Here is a 23,095-nt window from a genome sequence, read left to right as displayed (position 1 = left end):
GGTAGAAATGACAAACTAAAAATAGTGAATAATTTAAATAGTGAAACACAGCAGTGAAACTAAAAAAACAAAACAAAACAAAACACCCCAGATTGGGGGGAGGGGATGAGAATAGAGAAAATGAGGGGAATTTGTGAAGAAGTAGTTCTTCACCCCTGGCGAAAATCAGAATTAGCAAAGGATCATTACAAATATGACATTCAGGAATTGCCTAAGACCAATTAAATGAGAAATCTAAAGGCGTAGGACATTATATCTAACAGCAAGTCCTCTCATCTCTAGCTTCAAAATATATCCAGGTTTTGACTCCTTCTATCAGCATCTCTACCACCTTGTCCAAAGCCATCTTCTCACCAAAGCTAATACACTTCTCTAAGTGTAGGTCTCCCTACTTCCACTGTTGCTGTCCTATATCCCATACAGTAGCCAAAGTGTTCTTGTTAAGTAAATTAGATCAGGCCTTTCTTCTGCCTAAAATTCTCCACTGGATTTCCCTGTTGAGCAGAGCAAAAGTCAAAGTTCTTATGAGGTCTACAAAACCTTCCCTGAACCTGTCTTGCACTACCTCTGTCTGACCTCATTGCTGATCTCCTCTCTTTAGCACACTTTGCTCCACTCCCTGACCAACGGGATGGTCTTCAAACCTGTGAAGCACACCCCTCCTTCAGAATCTCTGTCTGCAAATATTTTCCCTAAGATATTAATATGGCTTGTTCAATTACTCCATTTTGACCTCTACTCAAACTTGAGACCACTCTTTACAAATCAGGTCCCTCATCACTCTACTTATTTTTTGCAATGTACTTATCATCACATGCCATTTTATCTATTTCTCCAACATTATCATGAGAACTTTCAAATATAAAGAAAAATTAAAAGAATTGGGACAGTGAACTCCCATATCCCCAAAACTTAGATTCTACAATAAATATCTGGCTCTACTTGCCTTATCACATATCCTTCTATCTCTCCATCCATCCACCTTGCAGACATCAGTATATATACCTCTAAACTCCACAGATATTATACTTTGTTTACTTCTGTACTGTCTGTCTGCCCTTCACTGTATCTGCACAGAGTAAATACTCTTTGATGAGTGAAAGACCACTGGCATTTTTATTAATCTCTCTCAGTGATTCAGAGGATCACTCACAAAGAGGATCACACTCAAAGTGTGTTTGTATACAGTACAGTTTAAATACAGTACATCCCATCTGTGCTTACAATAAAATACAAAATTCCTTACCAGACCTGCAAAACTCTGCATTATCTGGACGCTACTTCCCTATTCACTGTCATTTTAAGATGCTCTCCCATACACTCACCAGTACCTACTCTACTGGCCTCCACTGGACCCCTATATCATACCAATTACATTCTCATCTTAGACTTTTAGGAAATGCTCATCTCCAATGAATGCTCTGCTCCAGATTTCCTTCATGGCCAGTTTCTTTCATTGTAAATATCTTTATTTTCTGTCAAGTACCCTGTTCTTTGCCTTCATAATCTTTTCCTCAATTCTGGAATTGCACATTAGTTCATCGGTTTATCTACCGGGATAATTTCTCCCAAGGTGGCCTAGAACCAGCATAATACATATTTCACTCACCATTATATAATCAATCCCTAGCACATAGTTCAATTAATGTTAACTAAATACTAAAGGATACTCCAGTGGAAATAAAGGGAAACATGCTGCAGATAATGACATTAGAAGAGTGAGAATGAGAGTAATCACTTCATGTTTTATTTAACAGATGCGGGGAATGTCTTCTGGCCTCTGCTCCTTCCCAGCTTCACTGCCTTCTCTACAGCACTTCCCAAGTACATGGCGGTAAGGCACAAACAAGCCAGCATCATTAGTGTATCTGTACATGTCTTATACCAGTACCCTACGAAACTGATAGCTTTACACAACAATGAAAATCTTTCATGTAATTCTGAAAAAATTCTAATGGAAACTGAGGATACTATGGCAACCATTTATATGAAGTCATAATGTGTTGTGACAAAGAACACAGAGTCAGACTGCCTGGTTGTGAATGCTAGTCCCACAAGTTGCTAGTTGTATGACACTGGACCGTTACTTAGCTACTCGGAAACCAAGGAGGCTGAGACAAAGAGAGATGCTCGGGTAAGTTGTCAGAGCTGTGTACAGGCACCCTGTTGCTTGGGATAGTCCCTTTGCTCTTGCTAAGGTCCAGGGTAGTTGGACCAGCCAAAAGCAAGTTGCAGAAAAGACAAACAGTTGGGAAATCCAGAGAGATAAACCTAGAACAACTGGTAAGAAAAAATTGTTCTGTGATTAATGTATGGTCTATATCTGCAATCGAATGAAAATACCACTTACACTGGGGAATGCTATAAGGCTGTCCTTCAGAGAAGGGCACTAAAACTAAGGTCTATATAGACTGGTAAAATAATGTTGGCATTTTATGCTGTATGGAAAGTTCCACACATCAGGTGTCAGAAGATGCTGTTATTTTAAATATTTTATAAAAACAATCTGGTAGAAAGGGAAAACTGTAAAAAGCATGGGTTGGAATAAAAAATTTGGACCTTAAAGGAACATTCAAATCAAAAAGTAATATCCATCAAGGATGCTCCCATTGTTCCTACCCTGCACAATCACTCTTCATACTACAGAATCATTCCCCTACATTGATCTTTAATCTCTCCATTTTCCCTACTCCATGGTCTCATCCTAGCACAATGCAAAATCATCTTGACTTCCCAACAGCCTCCTAGCAAGTTTTACCATTTTTACTCACGAACCCTCTGATTCAATCCCTAAAGGACATCCAGTCCAATCATGTCCCTATCTTGTTTACAACCTCCAATGGCTGCCAAGTGTCCTCAACGAAAAAACTCTAAACTCCTAGACTTGGTGAGAAAGCCCTGCATGACGTAGACCTCCATTCAGGTCTTCCAGGACACCCACCCAAGGCTTTCTCTCCTTGGTGCCTTCAATGAAGAGATTCCTCTACCTGGTATAGCATTCCCACCACACCTCCTGGATCCTACTACTCATCCTTCCAGCTTCATATCATGTGTCACAATCTGAAAAGTCTTACCAGTCTGATAATATTGCCCCAAATCTTCTCTCACAGCAGTGCCTTACCTATAACCATCTCCCCTAAAAAGACATTCATTTCTCTGGCCATTGCACAGGCCAAGTTTCTAAAAAAGAAAACTTATAGCGTTATCAGTGATTAAGAATTTAAATCAGCCCTTAAGTCCAGGCTCCTGGTAAGACTGGCTCTTCCTTGTCTGAACACTGCCCATTAATTCAAGGTTTATGATTCAAGGAAATGCCCAGAAAGAGCCCCAAGTGTTAAACTATAATCACACTTGGCCCCTCTCTACCAAACACACTATTTCCAGAAGGGGCCTATTAATAAGACAATCCCTTATTTTGCCCTACAAGGTCATTCTCATGCCCTGTGAGAATAATTCCAGCAGGCCTAGCATCCTTCCTAACCCTAGCTACTTCCTAAGTTATTCATTGTTATCTTTTAGTTCCTTCCATTGTTTTCTAGAATCCTTTTTATACAACCGAAATAGCACTGACTCTAAAAGTTAGGTACCATGCTTTTTTCACCTAAACATTATAGCATTGCTTCAAAAATGTTTTATAAAAAATATTTAGGGGTGCCTGGGTGGCTCAGTTGGTTGAGCATATGACTTCAGCCTAGGTCATGATCTCTTCGTTCCTGAGTTCGAGCCCCATGTTGGGTTCTGTGCTGACAGCTCGGAGCCTGGAGCCTGTTTCAGATTCTGTGTCTCCCTCTCTCTCTCTGGCCCTCCCCCGCTCATGCTGTCTCTCTCTCTCTCTCTCTCAAAAATAAATAAACATTAAAAAATGTTTTTAAAAATATTAAAAATGCTGAGGTTTCTGTATCCCAATTGTGGTAGTGGTTATATAAATATACACATCATAAAATCACAGTAACCTAAAAGAATAATAAAAATTAAAATTAAAAAATGAGTGTATGTGAACATCAGTGAATTCTGAATTAGGTCTATCTATAGTTTTGTTACTACTATTGTGCCAACATCAATTTCCTGGTTTTGACAGTGTACTAAGATTAGGTAAGATGTTATCATTAGGGAAAGCTGGGTGAAGGGTACAAGGGAACTTTCTGTGGTATTTTTGTAATTCCTTCTGAGTCTTAAATTATTTTGAAATAAAAAGCTAAAAAGAAATGGTAACAGTTATAAGTATGTATGTCTAATAACAGAGGCCCAAAATACATGAAGCAAAAACAGAACTGAAGAAAAAAACAGACAATTCAACAAATTGAGGACTTCAGTGCTCTACTTTCAATAATGGATAGCTCAACTAGCCAGAAGATCAACAAGGAAACAGAAAACACACTTTTAAATAACCAAAGGGTCAAAGAAGAAATCACAAGAGAAATTAGAAAATACTTTCAAGTTGGGTGAAAGGAAAACTTAATATACCAAAACTTATGGGATACAGTTAAAACAGATCCTAAAGGGAAATTTGCAGCTTATATGCCTATATTAAAAAACAAAAAACAAGAAATATCTCAAATCAGATTTTGGAACTAGACAGAGTCAAGTAAACCCAAAGATACCAGAAGGAAGATAATAACGATTAGAGTGGAAATGAACAAAACAAAAGAAGAAAAATAGGCAAATCAACATAACTTTAAGCTGGTTCTTTGAAAAAGATCAACAAAACTGGCAAACTTTTAGCTAGAAAAAAAGAAAGACTAATACTGATATCAGGAATAAAAGAGGGATATCACAACCAACCTTACAGAAATAAAGGGTGAGGACTGGGTGTGGGGATTGATTGCTTATGGGTATGGGGTTTCATTTTGGGGTGATGAAAGGTTCTAAAATTAGACTGTTGTCACAGGTGCAAACTCTGAATATACTAAAAAACCACTGAACAGTACACTTTAATCAGAGGCAAATATGAGGAAGGGTAGCAACAGTGATAACTGGAGTGAAAATTTGAGGCTTTGTGCTGAAACATCCTTCCTTCTCCAGATCTCAGGCCTTTTCAGTGAGCTTTCCTACTAATAACTCAGATGTGATGCCTTCTCATAGGCTCCCTAGGTGACCACCTGCCACAGTCTTCCCAATAAGAGTCACTATTACTCACCTGGGCACCATTCTTTTGTTTCCTTACTCTTAACCATCCAGGGCTCCTTCCCCTGCTCCAATAAGGAGATCACATTTGGCTTAGAATCAGAAAGTCCTGCTCAAAAAAAAAAGGTCGGGGGGGGGGGGGGGGGAACGACAAAGTTATGTTAGGCGTGTACCGGAATTAAAATCAGTCCGTGATTTTCAAGGAAGAGTAAATAGGTTAAGAGTCAACAAAAGGGGTATAAGTCACAGGTACAAAAAAGATAAAAGTTGTCCAACGGAGCAGCCAATTTCTAACTTCATATGGGATAATCCTTTCCTTGTGAAGCAAGAAGCATCAATTCAGCCAGGCAATGTGAAAAGCACTCATGAGAAATTCTTAAGAGAACATAAAATTCCAGAAGTCCAATTCTGAATTTTAGGGGGCTCAAAAACTTACCCAGTGAGATCAGGTTGTTATAATTCTCCAACATTACATCTCGGTACAAACCCTTCTGAGAAGGGTGCAAGCATTCCCACTCCTTTTGAGAGAAGTAAATGGCCACATCTTTAAACTTGAAGCCCTGAAACCACAGATAAATACACTATTTGTGAAAATAATGGACAAAATATTTACAATGGAATTAAAAAAATGGAAAAAGAAATTTAGTAAGGTGACAACATTAGTAAGGTAACAGGCTGTGCTGGGCCCTTTAATGCAGGTGGTTCAGTGTGGAAACAAGAGTGATCAGAGCATACAGCATTCTTGGTGCACACATCATGCTTGACCATGACTGTAACTACATAAGTAACCTCTTGACACTATCTCCTTCCATTATCTCCCCAGGTTTGGGAATAACCAAAGTTCATATGACTGGTGTTTCCCAATTAAACTATACACACATACAAATACACGGCACACTGTGTTCACCACACGACACTTGTGACTATCTCCTTCCCCAGTATTCTCCTTCTCCCAATAAAGAAATACTTTTTAAAAGTCTGAATCATTCAGAAATATTTTATAAAATTTCTATTTCCTGGAGCACCTGGTTAAGCACTCAATTTAGGTCAGTTAAGTGTCCGACTCTTGATTTTGGCTCAGGTCATGATCTCATGATTCGTGAGTTCCAGTCCCACATGGGGCTCTGCACTGACAGCGTGAAGCCTGCTTGGGATTCTTTCTCTCCCTCTTTCTCTGCCCCTCCCCTGCGCTCTCTCAAAATAAATAAAATTTTAAAAATGTATATTTCTGAAAGTAGGATTTGAATATAACTTGGTGATTTAATAATTTCTTAAAAACTCACGTTCATAAAAATGCCAGAATATTAAAACCTAATCACTTTTCCATGTCATGAAAAATTCTAAAATAGACATCATTTTTACTGGCTATATGACAACCCATCTTATACATTCAATGTTCTCACTCTGGGGTACTAGGCTGCATAAGTTCTCTAAAGTTCTTTTGCAGTATGAGTCTTTACTTCTCAACACTTTATACATCTGGTTGTACTGTTCCTATACTTTCCTTGTTCCTGATCTGCCAGAACTAATGGAGGAAGATCCAGACTCAGAATGAAACAACCCAAGATGAGCATACGCCACGTAAGTTCAAAATGGACTGACTTATTGGTGTCTACATGGCACAGACTTCTTGGAATATCACGTAACTCCATACTCTCAATCTATCAAATCTCTATCATAACCCCAGTCTTAAAATTAAATCTCAGAGAGTTACAGATTTGGGAAAATACTGTAACAAATCAACATCAATTACCTTCTTGTCTAATTAGAAAATCGAGTTTGCAACATGGGTTCCTACTTAACCACTTCATGAAAAGCCCACTTTAACAAGGAAGGTATAATATTTTCAGCAAGGATTTCTACTCCATCAGTATTCCTGGTGAAAGGATATGCACATAAGGAATGCTAAGTGGTTTGCTGAATGAATATTGAAACACCTGTAAAACAGAGGAACACTTATGGGACAGCAGCCTTTGGTAGCATCACTCACTGGAATGGATAACAAGTAAGTTCTTTGGAGGGGCTCAGGAAAGCACTAAGTTTCAGGAAAAAGAAATCCACTGCTCAAATCTTTTAAAATGAAAATGCATTCAATGAAACAGCAATTCACATAAATAATAGCTTTAGGGTTGTAAAAACAGATCATTTGTTTCTCAGGTTGATCCTACAGACATGCATAACTTAAGGAAATGGAGGAAGAAGCAAAAGCGGTCTTGAGTCACGGGACTGACTTCAGAGTCCTCAAAGACAAAGAATAAATTTTCCTCCCCTCTCCTGTTCTAATCTTCCTGCTAGTGACAGCTCTTCTCTCTTTCTCTCTCTCACACACACACATACAAAGTCTGCCTTTCTTGATTTGAGGAAGAATAACAAAACTTTGCCTTCCAGAACCCCAGAGAATCCAACTGTACATAATGTGTTTAGAGGAAACAGCTTTCCCAGCAGATATGAACTCAGAAGGGCCTGTTCTGACATGCCCCAGGCAGATCTTTGTTCTACAACCTGGAAGACACTGAGCTCCTCAATCATGGGTGCATCCCAAAGACAGGATGGAGCCCCCAGGCCCAGGAGCACTGAATACTTGGACAGTCCCAACCCTGGATAACAGTTTCTGCAACAGAAATCTCCAGCCTCTCCCTGGCCTAACAGGCTCAGTGTATTAGGTACCTCTTTAGCTTTGTTCCCACATCCCAGAACTAGGGCTCTTAGAACCCCAACTGAAACTTCTTTTCACAAAGACCTTGCCCAGAATCACCAATACTGAGTCAGACAACCCACCAGGATCAGCAGGTCCTTAGTAGTCTTGGCAGAGCTCAACCACCTGGATGCAAGTTGCAATGGCTTTACAAGAAACCACAATTCTCAGAATCTTTGTGGCCAACACATTCTGGTTCCCAACCAAGATCACCATGGCGTTCCTGCCTGACATTACCCTTTTTCACTGCTACCCCTAGCCTTATTGCTGATAGTGTTCACATCATCTCAAGTACAATTACTGCATATTAAGCACTTTAAGTTTATGGTGCTTGTATGTATGAATCCTTACGAGAGGCCCACAAATCCTAATTCAAAGGAAACTTTAGCTCGGAGAAGTAAAGTCATTTACTCAAATTTGCAGTTAGTGGTAGCATTGCTGGCTTTTGAATCTAGATTTAGATTTCTCCAACTCTGAAACTGATGGTCTTCCACTTCTGACTGTTACAGATGCAGCCAGGGATTTCTGAAGATCCTTTAAAAAAAATCCTGAACTGGGCTCTCCACTCTGGGGAGCAGAAAATGCTTAGTCTTCTCTGTTTGTCACTACAAAGCACAACACTCTTTGAAGGGAAATCAGAGGTAGAAGGGAAAGGGAGGAAAGCAGCAGTTCTATAAACAAGACTCCATTATCCAAAAATGTCAAAATCCTCCATGACTCCGGCTCAGTGGGGGCACTTGGGGACATGATGATTTAGACCCAGCACCTGCCTTTAAAAAGCTCAGAATCAGGGAGGAAAAACAGAAAAAAGGAGACAATCACAGGACATCAAGCTCTGTGGAAGACTGGTTATCATGATCAAATTACCAGGTGAAAAATAATGTTCTGAATATTGAAAACATTTTGGGATGCAGTGATGATCTGGTAAAGAAGGAAAGTAATCTTCAGAAGCTAAAATCAAGTCAAACTGGGAACCAAGAGGAGTGTGCTGAGCCACTGACACTTATTTTACCAGAGAACCTCTGCTGAGCCCAGATGACCATGAGCTTTGACACTCAAAGAATGGGGGGAGAGGAGACCAAGCCTATCGCTGGTCAAGATGGAAGTCTAAAAGGTTCTGCACTGCAAAGTCCTGGGAACTCTAGGACCATGCCCTCAAAATAAGAAAAAGTAGAAGCAACACTCCCATTCTTGAGTACTGCAAAGAAAATGGCCTGACTTGGATCCTGACATAGAAAAGAAAGGAAAAGAAAGAAAAGAAAACAGAAGAAAAGAAAAGAAAACAGAAGGAAAGGAAAGGAAAGGAAAGGAAAGAAAAGGAAAGAAAAGAAAAGAAAAGAAAAGAGAAAAGAAAAAACATTTTCCCGAGGAACTATAACCACAAGTCAGCCTTCCCACAGCTGTGTGGCTCATATGCACATTACTAAGGTGACTCTATAAAACATGCCATCTATAAACCTACTTTAAGGTGGCTTTGGTTTGGCAGTGCTCTTGGCAGAAGCAAACACAGACCTGGCCTAGAGAACAATCTTCAACCAGGCCTTCAGAATCCCTAAGTAGAATTCCAAGGAAAATGACCCAAATGTCAAAAATAATAAAACAGCATAACACTGTGAATACACTAAGTACCACTAAACTGTATACTATAAAATGGATAATTGTATGTTATGTGAATTTCACCTAAATACAAAACTAAATAAAAAGAAAACATGCAAAGAGGGCTATTTCCAGGATCAGAGAGTCAGGAAAATCAGTCATGCAATTGTTGTAAATTTCCATTACAAACTTTCTGTAATAAAAATGTTAGGGGGAAAATATCACACCTGCAAAGATTCATATATTACATAGATAATGACAGGTATATTACAGAAAGGAGGTAAGATAGTGAGAAACAAAACCACAAAATGACAGGTAGATTTAAAAGGAAAAAGTACTTCTGGAACAAAAAAACCCCCTAATATTTAAAATTAAGTCATATTATGGCTAGAATAAATATTTCTGAAAAGAAAATTACTGGACTAAAAGATATGAAAAGAGATTGTGGAGAATGCTATCAAGAAAGACAACGTGGGAAAGTATAAGATATGCCAAGAAGATAAGTGAGAGGTTTAATAGGTATCTAACCAGAGTTGTAGAAGGAAAAGTAGAAACTACTGAGAAAAGGCAGTAATTGAAGACCTAAAGGGGGCACCTGGGTGGCTTAGTTGGTAGAGAATGCAACCCTTGATCTCGGGGTTGTAAATTCAAGCCTCACGTTGGGCATAGAGCTTACTTAAAACAACAACAACAAATTTCTTAAGGCTAAGAAATTTTCAAAACTGGCAAATGCAAGCATTACTCAGAAGCCCAAAGAGTCTCAAGGAGAATAAAAAGAAACCCCAGACAATTATATCAAAACTGCAGAGCATTAAAAACAAAGAGAATATGTAAGAAACAATTTGAGATAAAAGATTATCTACCAAGAACAGCAGTCTTATTACCAAATGATTATTCAATAGCAACAATACAAACCAGAAGACAGCAGACTATCTCACCTGAAAGAAAATTATCTTTCACAATGGGAGCAAATCAAAACATTTTCAAAAAACCAAAAACCAAACCTTCCAGAAATTCATTAAAATATGTACTTCCATCTGAAGGAAAGTGATTCCAAGGTAGAAGTTTTAAGACATAAAAACAGTGAACAAACAAAGTGGCAAACATGTGGACAACCTAAACTAACATTCAAATATAGAAAATAAGAAAAACGTTGTAGGGGTTAAACAAAGGGTAGGGGCGCCTGGGTGGTTCAGTCGGTTGAGCATTTGACTCTTGATTTCGGCTCAGGTCATGATCCCAGCATCATGGGATCAAGCCCTATGTCTGGCTCCACACTGAGCTGCTTAGGATTCTTTCTCTCTCCCTCTCCCTCCCTCTACCCTTCTCCCTTGCATGCTTGCTCACTCAAAAAAATAAAAAATTTTAAAAAGGGGGTATAGAATTAAAACATTTTACAATATAAATAATTTAATCAGTTGGAAGAGCCTAGTTCCTTATACTATTCAGCATCTTTATGTCAGATGCTTAACCAACTAAGCCACCCAAGCACCCCAATATGTTAAGATTTCTATGGTAATCACTAAAGAAAACTAGGGGCGCCTGGGTGACTCAGTAGGTTAAGATCCCGACTTCAGCTCAGGTCATGATCTCACAGCTCGTGGGTTGCAGCCCCGTGTCAGGCTCTGTGCTGACAGCTCAGAGCCTGGAGCCTGCTTTGGATTCTGTGTCTCCCTCTCTCTCTGCCCCTCCCCTGCTTGTTCTCTGTCTCTCTCAAATAAATGAACATTTAAAAAAATTTTTTAATAAAAAAATAAAAAAGAAATTAAAAAATAATAAATTTTAACATATCTTAACTTACCAGTGTCTAAAGAACATCTTGTGGTACCTGACTGGCTTAGTTGGTAGAGCTTGTTGACTCTTGATCTCAGGGCCCTGAGTTCGAGACCCATGTTGGGTGTGGGCCTACTTAAAATTTAAAAAATAAGGGGCGTCTGGGTGGCTCAGTTGCATAAGTGTCCAATTCTTTTTTTTTTTTTTTTTTTTTTTTAAAGCTAGCTTTAAGATTTTTTTTTTAACATTTTTTTAATTTATTTTTGAGACAGAGAGAGACAGAACATGAACGGGGGAGGGTCAGAGAGAGGGAGACACAGAATCGGAAACAGGCTCCAGGCTCTGAGCTGTCAGCACAGAGCCCGGCGCGGGGCTCGAACCCACAAACCATGAGATCATGACCTGAGCCAAAGTCGGCCGCCCAACCGACTGAGCCACCCAGGCGCCCCAATAAGTGTCCAATTCTTAATCTGCAGCTCAGGCCATGATCTCACAATTTGTGAGATTGAGCCCTGCTTGGGATTCTCTGCCTCTTTCTCTGCCCCTCGCCCACATACTCATGCTCGTTCTCTCTCTAAATAAAAAACTTTAGGGAAAAAGTTAAAAAAAAAAAAAAACAACTAAAGAACATCTTTATGTCAGATGATTTCCTAAGTCACCCAGGCACCCCAATATGTGCCCAAAATTTCTAAGTTAACCACTAAACAAAACTAGGGGCATTTGGGTGGCTCAGTCAGTTAAGCTTCCAACTTTAGCTCAGGTCATGATCTCATAGCTCGTGGGTTCCAGCCCTGTGTCGGGCTCTGTGCTGTCAGCTCAAAGCCTGGAGCCTGCTTTGGATTCTGTATCTCCCTCTCTCTCTCTCTCTGGCCCTCCGCCACTCACACTGTTTCTCTCTTTCTCCCTCAAAACAAAAACATTAAAAAAAGTTAAACAGCAATCTTCCCCAAACTGATCAGAGTCAATGCAGTACAAATTGATATCCCAACTGGAATTTTTTTTTTAGGTTTATTTATTTATTTTGAGTGAGAGGGGTGGGGCAGAGAGAGAAGGAGAGAGAGAATCCCAAACAGGCTCTGTACTGGCAGTACGGAGCCCAATGCAGGGCTCGAACTCATGAACTATGAGATCATGACCTGAGCCAAAACCAAGAGTCGGACACTTAACCAACTGAGTTATCAAGGTACCCCTATCACAACTGGATTTCTATAAAACTTAATCAGCCAATTCTAAAATTTATATGAAGAAGCCAAAGGCCAAAAAATCGCTTAGACTCCCAGCAAACAAAACTATTGTAGAGGAACATGACTTAACAAATATCAAACATTACTATAAAGCTGTCTTAATTAAGACAATGTGTTTTTGGTGCAGAGAAAGAAAACACTAGGGAAAGACAAACAGAGCAGTGGGCCAGAAAGGACAGAACAGCCAATTCATATACATGGAAACTCAATTTTGACAGAACTGCCAATGAAGTACAGAGGGGAAAGGATGACTATAGTAAATTTGGCCTCCAGGGGCACCCGAGTAGTTCAGTCAGTTAAGCTGCATGTGACCCTTGATTTTGGCTCACGTCATGATGTCCTCATGATCAGTGGTTAGATGTGGTCCCCTATCAACTCTACACTCCCTTTCTCTCTGCCTTTCCCCCACTTGTGCATGAGTTCTCTCTCAAATAAATAAATAAATAAATAAATAAATAAATAAATAAATAAAATTAAAAAAGAAAGAAAGAAATTTGGCCTCCAAAGAGAGGTGTTGCCTTTGGCTCATGGGATGTAACTTCTAAACACTTGGAATTTCCCAAGTGACAAGGGTGTTTTTGTTATTTATGGTGGGCCCCTTAGACCACAGTGTAAGATTATGCTGATGAGATGGCTCAGGGTGGGGCTGGCCATGCCTTAAAGACCAACCATGTATTCAGAGCTTGAGCCATGTGGTATTAGCTCAATCTCTAGGCAAATAAAAACTCTGGATACTGAAGCTTGGGTGAACTTTCCTGGTTGGCCATACTCTGCATATTGCCACATACTGATACTGGGAAGGTAAACTTCAAGTCTAGAACCCTCCCAGATTCTACCCTATTCATCTTATCCCTTGGGCTGATTTTAACGTATTCTTTCCTGTAATAAATGTGCCTATGAATATGGTAACTTTTAGGGAGTTCTAGGAATCTTTCTAGTGAATTATTGAACCTGAGGATGGTTGTGAGAAACCCTGAATTTACAGCCAGCTGGTCTGAAATGAGGGTGGTCCTAGGGACTCTCAACCTTAGAGCTAAGGTCTGAAGTGAGGGCAACCTTGTAGGGCCTGTTCCCTGAGACTGTGCAGTTTGCCTAATCCTCTGTGATGGCCTTTCAAATAAATGATGTTGGGATGTTAGTTATCCAAATGGAAAAAGTGAAACTGGACCCCTACCATATACCATATCCTAAAATCAATCCCAATTGAATTAAAGACTGAAACACAAAAGGCAAAACAATATCATTCATAGAAAACATGGGAGAGTACCTTTACTCACAGAAGAAAAGAGATTTCTTTTTTTTTTTAATTTTTTAATGTTTATTTTTGAAAGAGAGCAAGTGGCAGAGGGACAGAGAGAGAGGGAGACACAGAATCTGAAACTGGCTCCAGGCTCTGAGATGTCAACACAGAGCCCTATGTGGGGCTCAAACTCATGAACCGTGAGATCATGACCTTAGCTGAAGTCGGACGCTTAACCAACTGAGCCACCCAGGCGCCCCAAGGAAAAGAGATTTCATAAACAAGACATAAATAAGTTAGTAAATGAAAGGAAAACAGTGTTAAATATGATGGCATTACAATTGAGAATTTCTACTGCCACTTAATGTTAGAAGCCACATATTGAAAGTATGTATAGCACACATAACTGACAAAGGATGACAATGTCAATCTACAATATTTAAGAAATAACCTACAATGCACCAAAAGGAACAAAAAACTGGAAACACAAAACTCAATGGAAGCATTAGAAAACGACGCGAAATAAAACTTCAGAAAAGAGAAACCATAAAAGGGCCGGGGGCGGGGGTTCAACCTTATTTAGTGCCCAAATAGGCCAGTTTAAAATCAGAATAATGTATCAATTCATACCCACCAAATAGGTAAAAACTTAAAAGTCTAACAATATCAAGTAGTGGTGAGAATATGAGGTAACAGGGTTTAAAAACAGGTATAAACACTGAAAAACAATTGAGAAGGGTCTACTAAGAGTTCTACTCTTAGTTATATGCCCAGAGAAATTCTTGCACATGACACAACAGACAAGTTCAAAAACGTTCACAGGAGTAGTGTCTGTAATATAAAAGAAAAAAATGTATTTATACAATGGATGGCTATACAGTAAATTCACAACATAAATGAATCTCCTGAATATACACTAAGAGACAGGTAATGAAATCACATAAGATTCCAAACTGTATGATTTTATGTATATCAAATTTAAAATAAAAACAAACACATATGTTTAATTGTAAAGAAAAGTAAGGGAATGAAAAACAAAATTCAGAAGTTACCTATAGAGACTGGACTGGGATGACTCATGGGGGTTTTTAATAATTAACATTCTACTTTTTAAATATGGGTGTTCAGATATTTGTCATACATTATACATTTTCTACACTCAATATTTAATAAAATCAGTTTTAAAATGTCAATTACAATACAGTATGGAAAGAACTACAACAGACGCAGCATAGGGGAATGTCAGCACAGTCACTCAGTTACCAAGCATAATCAAGAGACTGAAGCAGGCTTCACAGAATCCAGAGAAAGTGGTGGTATGGGATATGCCCCCTTTTGTGTTTCTTGTGCCATAGAGGCAAGAGATAGCACTGTGCATTATGGGAATAGCTAGAGTCGAGTGACAAAGGGAACAGAGTAACGAAGTTAAGAAGGATCAGATCATGAGACATTTTGACTTGTTCTCATAGCTGAGGGGGTTCTAAGCAGGATAAATTACATCTAATTACAAGTAGATGAATCTTGCTATGGAAAATGAAATAGTGACTTACTTAGGTTAAAGGGTATGTGAAAGTTTCATGTAACATATAGAAGATTAATTGGGGCCCGGGGCGGGGCGGGGGTGGTGGTGGAAACAGAGGATTCCAACAAGCAAAAACAAACTGAACAGCATTCCTTTTCTTTTCTTTTTTTCTCGAGGAGAGAGCAAGAGAAAGAGTGAACAAGTGAGCAGGGGAGGTGGGGGTAGGGAGAATCTTAAGCATCTTAAGCAGGCTCCACTCCCAGCTGCAGAGCCCAAAGTGCAGCTTGAGCTCATGACTGTGAGATATGACTGGAGCCAAAATCAAGAGTTGGACACTTAACAACTGAGTCACCCAGGCACCCCTGAACAGCATTCCAAGTAGAGTGAACAGGGTAAACTGTAGAGAAAGGAATATAGCCTGTATGTCTGAAGAGAAGACAGTTCACTGGGATAACTGTTGAGGTATTCTGGGAAAGGGGTAGACAGAAGTGATACTGGAGAAATCCAAAGGGGCCACGACAGAAAGGTCTTAGATGACAGATCATCCCTGCCAAGATTAAACCGCCTTCTCCAATACTAGGATTGGTGCTCCAATAAACATAGAATGTGCTTTACAGTAAATGTGTAATGAAACGTATAAAAGTATAGCTTTGTCCTGAAAGCAATAGGGATTTACTGAATAAAGGAAATGACATGCCTGGACTATTTTATTGGCAAGGAGTAAAAGTAGAGCCACGTGGTCCAATTAGGAGGACAATGCACTATTCCCTCTACACAAAAGTCTGATCTGGGATGCAGACAGTGGTGTGAGGTTATAAGGCATGACAACAAGAAACAGGAAACAGAAGCAATGGGATTTGGGACCAGGAGGTAGGAGTTGGGAGAACTCCAGGTTGCCAGTTTCAGTGCAAATTCAGTTGAATTTCCATTACTATCACATTCTCCAAACCTTATATAATGACCACTTTATATACAGGATGTTATGAGGAAGCCCATGGTCACAAAGCTAGTAAAGTGCAAAAACAGGATAAGACTCTACTCTTTTTAACAGTGCATAGCTTCTCATTCATACAGAGAAAGGACAATCCACCACTCTGAGGAGGAAATGAAGGGAGAAATGGACAGATGTCCAGAGTTGTAACGCAAGGGGAGCTGGAGTTCCTTCCTTACCAAAATGTGCTAAGAATGGATAGGGAGGATGTAGTTTCTCCTCTGAGAATCTGAGGAGGGTTCTGGCCAGGATGAAAAGGGGAAGACAAACTCACCAAATTCTCACAGAATTCAGAAGAAAAGTCAGAGAAAGGAAGAAACAGATTAATCCAGAAGAGAAAGAGTATTTAGGGGCACCTGGATGGCTCAGTGAGTTAAGTGTCAGACTCTTAATATCAGCTCAGGTCATGATCTCAGGGTTCGTGGGATTAAGCCCCATGTCGGGCTCTCGCTGGCAGTGCAGAGCCTGCTTGGGATTCTTTCTCTCCCTCTCTCTGCCGCTCCCCCACTTACACGGTCTCTCTCTAAATAATATTTAAAAACATTAAAAAAAACATAAAGCATATTTTATTAGTCTCTCAAGAGAAAGGAATCCTTGAGAACTGATTGGCCAGAATGAAAAGCCACACTCAGACACATCCAAAGAAAAAACCTGAATATACTACAAATACTGCCATTCTTTAAAACTGACTACTCCAAAGCCACAGGAAGAGAGGAATTAGGTTATTAGGTTATTTCTAGACAAAATTTAAATAAACACTCCATATTAGAAATTTTACAACCAACATTTGCTGGTCATATCTCACACCAGATGCTTATACATTAAATAGTCTGGGGGGTGGTGGTGCCTGGATGGTCAGTCAGTTAAGTGTCCAACTCCTGATTTTGGCTCAGGTCATGATCTCACAATTTGTGAGTTTGAGCCCTCCGTTGGGCTCTGTGCTAACAGCATAGAGCCTACTTGGGATTCCCTCTCCCTCTCTCTCTCTCTGCCCCTCCCCTGCTCAAGCTCTCAAAATAAATAAATAAACTTAAAAAAAAAAAAAAAGATTAAATTGGGCAAAAGACGAAGTACTTTAGAAAAATATGAATGACTTTTCTATATTTGTATTAGGGAAGGCCATGACATAAAAGAAGAAAACATTTTTTGAAAACTCTGAATCTAAAACACATACAGAATAGATTAACTGTGAAAAAACTTCTAAAACAACTTATAAATGACAGAGAATATACTCAACATATATTCAACATAAACCAAAGAAGATAATGACCTTTGACAAGTGGGTAAAAGTAGAAGGATCCCAGTTGTATAATTTATTAAATGTGTAATTTGAAGTGACTTAATAGAATCTATTTCCTCATCTGTCAACTTAGAGTAATTCCATATTTCATCAATTCTTTTTTTTTTTTTTTTTTTTTTTTTTTTAATTTTTTTTTTAATGTTTTTTATTTATTTTTGGGACAGAGAGAGACAGAGCATGAACGGGCGGGAGAGGGGCAGAGAGAGGGGGAGACACAGAATCGGAAACAGGCTCCAGGCTCCGAGCCATCAGCCCAGAGCCTGACGCGGGGCTCGAACTCACGGACCGCGAGATCGTGACCTGGCTGAAGTCGGACGCTTAACCGACTGCGCCACCCAGGCGCCCCTAGTCAATTCTGAGATGCCACTGGTTGTAAAGCCACCATTATTTTATACACCAGGAAAGAAAAAAAATTCCACCAGTGAAACTATGACTGGCCAGGAATTGTGAAACCAGTTCAAATTCAGAGAATTTAAAATGTGAAGGGGAAAAAAAAATGCATTACAGAATATCTCATGGAGTTGTTAATGTGGATTCAACAAGACAACACATGTAAAAAACTTCAAACTATAAATGGCTTAACAATCAGTTAAGTTAGTTCCTTTTGTCACTAGCATGATCCCATTCTGAAAACAAAATTACAAACCTACACTTTTGTACAGACAAAATTTGAAAATTTTTTTTTTAATTTTTTTTTTTTAACGTTTATTTATTTTTGAGACAGAGAGAGACAGAGCATGAACGGGGGAGGGTCAGAGAGAGGGACACACAGAATCTGAAACAGGCTCCAGGCTCTGAGCTGTCAGCACAGAGCCCGACGCGGGGCTTGAACTCACGGACCACGAGATCATGACCTGAGCCGAAGTCGGCCGCTTAACCGACTGAGACACCCAGGCGCCCCCAAAATTTGAAAATATTAATCCCATCTCTACATGGTGGGACCATGGTTGACAAACTTTCTGAAATGTTCTCAAGTTTTGAAATGTTTTTAAGAACCCTATTTTACTTTAATCATTAGAAAGAGAGCAATTAGGTTATTTCTATCTTGGAGAAAAAAGTACATACAGCTGATGCAGGCAGGCAGGACTTCAGGCTGTTAGAAATTTGGAAGCATGTGACCCTGAAGCGGACAACAAAGAAATTAGTGAGACTGAAGTGAGTAACCTCATTCTGTTCTTTAACTTCTCTGCCAAAGCAGAGAGGCACATCTGTCACAACTATTCTGTGAATGGATAAAATCCAGGGAAATGGAAATTCTAGATGGATGAGACAATGTATGCAAAACAGACAGTCCTGGGTTAGACTCTTACCTGGTTTAGGAAAACTGCTCCATAAATTTGGTTTCCTTCTTGCTTACCCTTTTTTTTTTTTTTCAAATCACTACTGTAAATTTTTTGGATAGAATCCTGAAATAGGATATTGTTCTGTAAACCAAGAAACCCTTTCCAAGAAGAGAGTGCCAAATACAACTTACCTCTGCCATGCCTTGTGATGTACAGCGGCTTTTCTCTCTTCTTCTGGACTGCTAGAAAATGAAAAAGATGGACAGTGGTTAATAAACTATGAGACAACAGACCCTTTCTGGAGCCCAGACGAGGCCAAATCAGAGCAAACCCTGGCCCCACTCCAGGCACGGAGAGTGAGCCCAAAGCCAAAGAAGGCTGTAACCCCATCCCCACTCTTATCATCACAGAAAGCAGGCGACCTTAGGGGCCCAGACGGGAGTCCTGGGAGAGAACCCCAGACTGTGGCCTCCTTCCTCCACAGGAGACTGAGCTCTTCCAGACTCCGTAGACAGAGTCCGAGAGGCAGCCGGCCACGTGGGGCTCTCCCACTGGGCCTTAGAAAGCCTCGCTTAATGTACTAACCACTGCTCCACGGGCACTGGTCGCCGAGCAAAGGAGGTCGGGCTCACAAACCACTTCGGGAGAATATCGCACAGACTTTCCGTCCAGGCAGAAGGTCACACAGCAGCGACACCTCTGACCTCGAGAAACCGCCAGCCAGCTTCAGAGCCAGCATGATACCACTCCCACACCCCGTGCGGATGCGCTGCTGATACCTCCCTCCCCCGAGTGAAGACTAGAGGCCTCGACATTCCCCAACCTCCGCTACGTCTTTACTTTTCAAGCGGGAGGACACAGCCTAGAAATGCCCAAGGGCCACCCGTTTGTTAGACTCCAGACACACCCTGGCCCCGCCCCGGAGCCCCTCAGCATCCACTTTTCCGGGGTCCTCGCATTCCAGTCTGGTAGAATCCGCCCCAAACTGGTGACACAGCCGGCCCGCAACGCCCCGACCCTTTACACCCGAACTCCCGCCAACTCACCACCGGCCAAGACAACTTCGGCCGGAAGTGGAATATGCCGCGGAGCCCCCAGGAAAATTGTAGTCCAGGAGAGGAAAAATTCAGCTGGAGCCTGGCCGGCACAACAGTCTTCGCCCAGTGTCGCGTCGTGTTCCTAGCCTTCAGTGAAGGCCAGTACTGACAGTCCAGCCTCGCCTAGCATCTTCTAAGGACCTCGGCGCACCGACAGGTCCAAGCAGCAATAAGGTGGCTGCTGTTGGGTGGGGGAAGGGCTGTGGACCGAGGAGGCTTCTGGGAAATGTAGCCCCCCAGCCAGGGGAAGGGTCAGTCCCTAAAGTTAACCCGTCTGCAGCACTCCTCGCTCCAAACTGGGAAATGACCAGAGGTCTCTTAAGAACTGTAGTTAAAAGCCGGGAAGCAGACAGCCCAGAGTACTCTCCACAAGGAGCCGTGCTCTGAGAGCGGGATCCTGAGTGGACGACTCCCCGACACGCCACTAACTAGGAATCCTCCCGGATGTGGGTTCAGCCCGTCCCACGATCCCTCCTGGTAGAGTGCTCAGGTGCGTTTAAATGCTCAAGTTTCGGCTGAGGATTCATTCCCCCGTCCCGGGCACCACCAGAAAGCGCACTCCTCCCTCCGTCAGTACTGCCGTTACCCAGAAGCCAGGTGTCCGGGCTCTTCAACCCAATTCCGGCGGGGCCTCAGGGGCACCGGGAGCTGCGGATCCTCGGGACGTCTGGGAAATGTAGTCCCGGCCTAACGGGTTTGGGAATGTGGCGGAGGAGACCTTGAATGAAAGGTGGCAGTCTTGAACTCAGGACGGGGGGGGGGGGGGGGGGGGGGGGGGGGGCAGAGAAGGGCCACCAGGAGGTTGAAGGAGGATAAGCGTAAGTCCGGAGTAGAAATCATGGAATACTAGTACTGAACTCTATATGCCATATATTAGTGTTTTCAAACTTGTTATAAGTACATAAATACAGGTAGAAATGCACTTGGGTCCTAAGTCTTTGGAAAGTTACACTAACATTTGTTAACAGTAGTTAATTGTTAGGATGTGTAATTGTAATTTTTTTCTTTTAAAAGTATCCCCTTATGGGGCCCCTGGGTGGCTCAAATGGTGAGGCGTCTGACTTCCGCTCAGGTCATAAGCTCGCTGTTCATGGGTTCCGCCCTGCATCGGGATCTCTGCTGACAGCTGTCAGCACAGAGCCTGGAGCCTGCTTCGGATTCTATGTCTCCCTCTCTCTCTCTCGCTCTCAAAAATAAACATTAAAAGTATTCCCTTGGGGCGCCTGGGTGGCGCAGTCGGTTAAGCGTCCGACTTCAGCCAGGTCACGATCTCGCGGTCCGTGAGTTCGAGCCCCGCGTCGGGCTCTGGGCTGATGGCTCGGAGCCTGGAGCCTGTTTCTGATTCTGTGTCTCCCTCTCTCTGTGCCCCTCCCCCGTTCATGCTCTGTCTCTCTCTGTCTCAAAAATAAATAAAAAAATAATAATAATAAAAAAAAAAAACGTTGAAAAAAAAATTTAAAAAGTATTCCCTTAGATTGTCGCCATTATCTTGTCCTTATGAAACATTACTTATTCAATTTTGTTAAATATAAAATGAGTAAGTATAGATTCTGAAATTGATGAACTAGAAAACAAAAAAGTTGGTCAGATTTTTAAAATGTAGAGTTTGGTTCTAAAAGATACACGAGACGCAATATTGATAAATGATAACAAAATGAAACAAATTAGAAGAAGAACATTAGAAAGGAGAAAGGTTAAACCATAGATATAGAATTTAAAAGAATTTGGAGGCTGTTATGAGCAACTCCATAACCACAGTAGAGTCATTGTAGATTTTGCAGTGAAATTGAAATTACTAATTTCTGCTAAGAAGTAGAAAGCCTGAACAGAATAGCCATATTAAATGTAAATATGTCTTTAAAACTGTACTGTTAAAAGGTTCCAGATGGCTATAGCTGAGTTTTAACTACTTTTTGAATAATGATTTTTCACTTTATTCAGATGCCAGAAAAAGATGGAATACTCTCTAATTAGTTTTAGAGAATACTCTCTAATTAGACAGGCCAAAAGAAAAGTATTGATTAGTTTTACTTGGGTTAAAAGATAAACTGAGGCACTAAATTTTCAAGAGTTTGAGTGTACGTGAGTTTCCATTAGGCAGCATCAGACTGAAAGTGTTAGGAGTACTCTACCAACAGGAGCTAGTGGAGAGGTCTTTTTATAGAAAAGACACTGAGGGCTGGGGCGCCTGGGTGGCTCAGTCGGTTGAGCATCCGACTTCAGCTCAGGTCACGATCTCGCGGTCCGTGAGTTCAAGCCCCACGTCGGGCTCTGGGCTGATGGCTCAGATCCTGGAGCCTGCTTCTGATTCTGTGTCTCCCTCTCTCTCTGCCCCTCCCCCGTTCATGCTCTGTCTCTCTCTGTCCCAAAAATAAATAAACGTAAAAAAAAAAAAATTAAAAAAAAAAAAAAAGACACTGAGGAGCGCCTGGGTGGCTCAGTTGGTTAAACGTCCAACTTCGGCTCAGGTCATGATCTCACAGTTCATGGGTTCAAACCCTGAATCAGGCTCTGTGCTAACAGCTCAGAGCCTGGAGCCTGCTTCAGATTCTATGTCTCCCTCTCTCTCTGCTGCTTCCCCACTCATGCTCTGTCTCTCTCTCTCTCTCAAAATTAAATAAACATTAAAAAGAAAAAAGAGAAGACACTGAAACACAGCAAGGAAATTATCTGGTTAGACATAGCATAAGCAGTTGCCTTGTTTGGTAAAACTAACTTGGCTGTTTGTTATAGGTTGTTCTTAAGTTTTATTTTCTCTGATAGGGGTGCATTGATTTTGGGTTAGGTTTTGATTTGCTTTGGTAAGCTACCAAGGCATTAGAACTATCTCAGTCTAATGGCATCCTTGTTTAATTATTTTAACATTTGTGATCATAGATGCGAAAATTCCAAATAAAAGGCTGATATCTTAGAGCTTGTGTTTTGTATGTCTTTTTTCCTTTTTCAAACAATTTATATTTATTATATTTTCCAAAAGTCTGGGTTCGTAACAGATTGCAGATTTTATTTTTTGGACTTGAAGTAAATTTATTAATCTCATTATGATTAACACAGTAATTGATGACAATTTGCTAAGTGACAGTTTTTAGGAAATGGAGGGAGGGCAGGGAGACAAGATAGAAGAGGATTTGTTCCTATTAACCGTCCACCCAGTGTGGGTGGGTGAAAGCAGTAACCACACATCAAAGCCTGAGTTAACCCAAGCGTTCCTTCATGCAGGCGGTTCATAT

At 40.8% G+C, this 23,095-nt stretch overlaps 1 protein-coding gene across 1 annotated transcript in view; it reads right to left on the bottom strand.

The window, feature by feature from the left end:
- ZNF568 (zinc finger protein 568) overlaps window positions 1-23,095 on the bottom strand; it is a 166,859-nt gene that overhangs the window by 7,125 nt on the left and 136,639 nt on the right. The window lies entirely within an intron of this gene.

This window comes from Neofelis nebulosa, chromosome 17, assembly GCF_028018385.1.
Source record: "Neofelis nebulosa isolate mNeoNeb1 chromosome 17, mNeoNeb1.pri, whole genome shotgun sequence".
Taxonomy (NCBI): Eukaryota; Metazoa; Chordata; class Mammalia; order Carnivora; family Felidae; genus Neofelis; species Neofelis nebulosa.
The sequence above is the reverse complement of the archived record's forward strand: the minus strand, read 5'-3'. Positions and strand labels throughout refer to the sequence as shown.